At 36.2% G+C, this 6,158-nt stretch overlaps 1 pseudogene; it reads left to right on the forward strand.

Moving 5' to 3' along the window:
* The window catches only part of LOC141492119 (large ribosomal subunit protein eL18-like), a 33,071-nt pseudogene extending 27,123 nt beyond the window's left edge, over positions 1 to 5,948 (forward strand).
* The last annotated feature ends 210 nt before the right edge of the window (positions 5,949 to 6,158 follow it).

The following is a 6,158-nucleotide window of genomic DNA, read 5'->3' on the forward strand; positions in this document are numbered from 1 at the left end:
GGTTTAAAGAAATAAATACATAAGAGATGTTGTTTAAAAAGAGAATGTAGTGTTCAAGAGATTCTGAAGTAATTTTTTTGTTTTTGTTTTGCTTTGTTTTTCTTCCTCTGGATGGGGATAACATTGCCCATAGCTGGTCTAAAACAATTATCCTAGCTCCCTGAACTACTGAGAGGAACTGCTTCATCAAAGTTCATCATCTCACAATGTTGTTCTTAATGTGTACATTGCTCTCTTGGTTCTACTTCGTTCTCTTAGCATAAGATCTCATAACTCATTGTTTGATTCTCTAGAGGCTGACCATTTATAGTTTCTTATAGAACAATAGTTTTCCATAATACTCATGTACCATAACATGTTCAACTATTCACCAATTTATGGGCATCCCTTCAATTTCCAATTCTTTGCCAACACAAAAAGAACTGCTATTAATATTTTGGAACATGTGGGACTTTTCATATTTTTTTATGATTTCTTCTGGATATAGGCCTAGAATTAGAATTCCTGGGTCAAAGGGAATGAACATTTTTATTGCTATTTGGGCATAGTTCCATATTGCTCTCCAGAATGGTTGGATCCGTTCACAACTCCACCAGCAATGCATTAATATCCCAATCCTCCCACTTCTCCAACATTGATCATTTCCCCTTTTCCTCATTTTAACCAAACTTATGGGTGTGAAGTTATACCTCAAAGTTGTTTTAATTTGTATTTCTCTAATCAATAATGATGGAGCATTTTTTCAGATGATTCTATATAGTTTTAATTTCTTCATTTGAAAATGGTCTAGTCATATGCTTTGATTATTAATCTTTGGGGGAATGACTTATAATTTTATAAATCTGGGGTAATTCTCCATATATTTTAGAAATGAGACCTTCATCAGAATTCCTAATTGTGAAGAATGTTTCCCAATTTTCTGCTTTCCTTCTAATTTTCACAGTATTATTTTTATTTGTGCAAAATCTTTTTAAATTGAATATAGTGAAAATGATTCATCCTGCAATTTATGATGTACTCTATTTCTTGTTTGGCCATAAATTTTTACCCTCTCCATAGATCTGATAGATAGAGTACTCCTTGATCTATTAATTTATCTATGATGGCACCCTTTATGTCTAAATCCTGTAACCATTTTGATCTTATTTTAGTATTGGGTATGATATATGGATCTATGCCTAATTTTTGCCATCCTGTTTTCCAGGTTTCCCAACAATTTTTGTCAACTAGTGGATTCTTATCCCAAAAGCCAATGTCTTTGGGTTTGTCAAGCAGTCTCCTCTTCCTCCTCCTCCTCTCCTCCTCCTTTTCCTCTTTCTTCTTCTTCTTCTTCTTCTTCTTCTTCTTCTTCTTCTCCTCCTCCTCCTCCTCCTTCCTCTTCATCTTCTTTTTCTTCTTTTTCTTTTTTTCCTGCTTTTTCTCATTCTTTCTTCTTTCTTGTTCTTTCCTCTTTTTCTTCTTTCCTCTCTTCTTTCTTCCTTTATCTTTCCTTCTTCCTGCCTTCCTTCTTTCCATCCTTTCTTTCATTCTTTCCTTCTTTTTCTTATTTCTTATTTGTTTCTCCTCCTCCTCCTCCTCCTCTTCTTCTTCTTCCTCTTACTATTTTATTATTACCATTACCTACAGGAGTCAATCCTGCAAGCAGAAGGAGTAAAAGAAGGAGAAGGAAGAGGAGGAAGAAGTGGAGGAGGAGAAGGAGGAGGAAAATGAAGAAAATGAGTAAATGGTGGTGGTACATGAGGTTGGGGTATTTCCTGGGAATAGGGAAGGACACAGGTCACAGCAATGTCCACAGTGAATATAACCAATGAAAAATCCTCAATCTTCAAAATTCAGTACTTGCTTGAAGTTTGTATGGAAGGGAGATGGAGAAGAACTGCAAATGACCCAAAAGAAATTGCATATATTTGAAATTCCTAATTCCTCTATTTCAGAAAACTCAAAATGGTCTTGCATGTAATTGAATTAGTGAATATAGGAAGAAAGCTTTTTGATTGCAAGCCTTGTCACTGGTCTCTGAATGAAGCAGATGGAAAAGGACTTTAAAATGACTATTTTGCACATAGTGACGGCTCTCTAATGGCCCCTTACTGACTCTCATCTTGCACCTAGTGGCACTGTGGGGAGCTTGACACAGACAGCTTGAAGGAAGGTCATTTAGCAAGGTCATACTCATTCCTGCTGATATGTAGACCAGCTGAGGAGAGGGATGCTTTAGTCTATAGATACAAATACATTTGTTTAGCCCACAGCAATTTAGGTCACAGTATCCTTGATTTTCCTCCTTCTTTCCATCCTTCCTTCCTTCCTTCCTTCCTTCCTTCCTTCCTTCCTTCCTTCCTTCCTTCCTTCCTTCCTTCCTTCCTTCCTTCCTCCCTCCTCTCCCTCCCCCCTTCTTCCCTTCCTTCCTTCCTTCTTTTCTTTTTTCTATCTTTCTTTAATAATTTCAGCATTAATTTTCCTCCTTTTTCTCCCTTTAACTTCTTTTAAAAATATACAGTTTAACAAGGCAGAAGGAGGGGGAAAAAAAGAAAAATTTTCTCATCTGACATTAAAAAGACAACATTTATGCTACTAATATTTATGCCCCCTTCTCAAACTTATATAACCTTTCCTTTCCTATTAGAGTGGGCAGATCAGAAAATGTCCAGTGCAGAGGTCTATGGGGTAGAAATGTCAACTTTATTTTCCCCAGCTATTTTCTGCTTCAGTGATATTTTGTTTGATGAGATGCATTACCCATTTTTATGTTTAAATGAAACATTATTCATTGGAAAAAAATTCTTAATAACTGCAGACAACTTTGACTTACATCAATAGAGATTATTCCATTCTTCAGATATCAACTGCAAAATAAAACAAAAAAAAGACTAATTACATACTATATCTTAGAAGATTACATTTTGATGTATAGGATACATTTTTAAATTAGCTTTAGTGCAATGATGATTGGATTTATAAACAAAGGACTTAAGCTCCCAAACCACCTCTGCTATTTGTTGGCTATTAGATTGAGCAAGTCATTTAATATTTTGAGATGTCAATTTCTTCATGAGTAAAATAGAGAAGGTGCGTAGGCCATATTTCCCCTTTAAATACAAATATTTAATATGTTTGTTGGGTTTCTTTTAATTTCATCATGGGCCTTCAGTGGTTCTTTGAATTATCTAGAAGAGAAAAAACAATGAGACTATCCAATTGCCAAGTGACCAAGAAGGAACTAAGCCCAGAACTGTTGAATATTTAAGAAAATAGTTAGTAAGATAAAATAACTAAGATTTCAAATTCAACTAACTCACAAACACACAAACATATATATATATATATATATATATATATATATATATATATATATATAAATTCTATTTAATAACATTGTAGAGAGGCAGTATGTTACAATGTAACACATAGAGTAAAAGAGTCAGGAAGGCATGGGTTCAAATCCTGATCTGATACTGAGCATTGATGTGTCCATAATCAATTTTTTTTAATCTATCTTGTCCTCAGTTTCAACATTCCTGAAATGAGAGGTAGTGACTTAATGACTTCCAAGTTTCCTTCAAGCTCTAATGAATCTTTGATCTGGCAAGTCTCCATAGCTTAGTTCTCATAGGGACATTTTCAATGGATGGTTAACTATTGGTAGATACTGTGACTATATGCCTCATGCTATAAAGGGAAAGAGATAACATGAAAAACAATATGTGAATGTGATAACTACCAAGTCTTTGAGAAGTCTAATGAAAATAATATAATCTTGCTGGAGCTCAGAATATAGTCAAATAATCAATTCTTCTTTCTCTTCTAAACTCTGGAAAAAACAAAACAATCCTTCCCTATTTAGAACTGGACTAGAGTTTGCACTTTTATTGTTTTATATATATATATATATATATATATATATATAGAGAGAGAGAGAGAGAGAGAGAGAGAGAGAGAATGCATAAATATTTATTTCATATATATAAACATATACATGTGTTTGTATGTATATATGTGTGTTTGCATGTATATATATGTGTTTGTATGTATGTATATATATATATATGTATGAAAATATATCTGTGTTGTGTTGTGTCAGGATTGAATGTTGTCTCCCATGAAAAACAATCCCTCTACCAATGCATATTAACACTCTCTGTTGAACTTATAATCTTAAACATTGTTTGAGGCAGCAAAAGTTTAAGTAACGTGCATGGGGTTCACACAGTCAATATGGATCAGAGATAGAAATTTGAATTCAGGTTGCAGTTCATTTTTGCTTTTCTGACACCTCTGTAAATATTCTCATAGATTTAATAGCATGCACATGCAGCCAAACAATGGCAATTGTTGATATTAACTTTAATCATTATCATGATAAACTATTATCATGAATCAATTTGTCTCCATTATTTCCAAGTTTTGATGTGGAATTTAGAGAGAAATTCTTTGAAGTGTCTAAGTAACTCTGGAATGAACAAATTTTTTTTTTGCCTCTTTTAATTTCAGTCCTAAACAAATCATTCTGGTCAAGATTCAAATTATTCACCCACTGACTAATATCTAAACACCCACATGGACAATATATTAATTACTATGGTGCTCAAAATTAAATTGTGTTACATAAGCTTTAAAGTTCCAAAATAAATTTTCATTTTATTCAAACTAAAAGCATTTTGCTTTAATGACCAAGATAGGCATGTTTAATATTCTAAATAAACAGTAAGATTCTTAGGGGTAGGCATGGAAGTATCATGTGCAGCATATTTGGGAGAAAGTAATGAAAAGTGACTTTTGCAGTCTGTGCTTCTTAACTCCTCTCCCTTTGACTGGTTGCTTCCTTGTCTCAATTTCCCCAAAGCCATTAAACAACACTAGCTTTTGGGAATCAAAGTGAAGACAGCTAAGAATATCAGTTAGGGCTTTTCTCCTCCATATTTTTTAAATTTTGGCCTTTGTCTCTGGTTTTGATCTTTTAGTATTGCTTCATTTGTTCAATGGTAAAAGTCACATTTCTTGGGCTAGCCCGGCAATTCATATATGCCACTCTACTGATATCATGATTGACATATAACGCTTATAACATGCAAATGATTAGAATATGTTTTCCAAATCTTTGTAAATAGTTATGAAACTGACTTCTAAGATACATACATACATATATATATATATATATATATATATATATAAAGGAGAATATTTTTGCTAAAAGTTTTCAGATTTAAATGAACAGTGAAGATAGATCACATCTTATTTTTCCTTTCACTTCTGCATTTTGAGTGGACAATGACTATGTATTGACTATTTCCTGCCATGCCAGTGACATAGTAACATCATCAAAGAATGGGAAAATTTCTTTCTTCCCCCAGTCACTATGATTTTTAATTTTTTTTATATGCAAGTCATTCACTTTGCCTTCAAAGTGTTTCTCCTGCTTGGGCCGCTGTCCCGCAGGGCGCCAGCGTGGGAGTGGACATCCGCCACAAGGACCGCAAAGTCGGGCGCAAGTTGCCCAAGTGCCAGGACATCTACCTGCGGCTGCTGGTGAAGCTCTGCCGCTTCCTGGCCCGGAGAACCAACTCCACCTTCAACAAGGTCGTCCTCAGGAGGCTGTTCCTGAGCCGCACCGACCGGACCCCCTGTCCCCCGTCCCGCATGATCAGGAGAATGCAGCTGCCGGGCAGGGAGAAGCAGCCGGCCGTGGTGGTGGGCACCGTGACGGGCGACGTGAGGATCCAGGACGTGCCCAAGCTGAAGGTGTGCGCCCCGCGCATCCTCAAGACCCGGGGCAAGATCCTCACCTTCGCCCAGCTGGCCGTGAGCTCCCCTAAGGGCCGCCAGGGCTACAGGATTTGGGGAAGGCACCGGGCACTCCCCACAGCCACACCGAACCCCACGTCCGATCCAAGGGCCGAAAGTTCGAGCGTGCCAGGGGCCGCCGCGCCCGCAGAGGCTACAAAAACTAACTGGTTATATTAAAGACTTTTGGACAACAACAGCAAAAAGTGTTTCCATAGCCATTCAGTGCATTTTGGTTGACATCGACATTGCTTATATCAAGAGAGTTAATACTTGAAAGAAGTAATGAAAATTCAAAAATTCTAAACTAGTCATTTGCCTTTTAGGGTTATTTCATCTTAGATTAGAGATTGGGGTAAAAAGATGGGAAAGTAAGA

Source organism: Macrotis lagotis, chromosome 6 (assembly GCF_037893015.1).
Source record: "Macrotis lagotis isolate mMagLag1 chromosome 6, bilby.v1.9.chrom.fasta, whole genome shotgun sequence".
Classification (NCBI taxonomy): domain Eukaryota; kingdom Metazoa; phylum Chordata; class Mammalia; order Peramelemorphia; family Peramelidae; genus Macrotis; species Macrotis lagotis.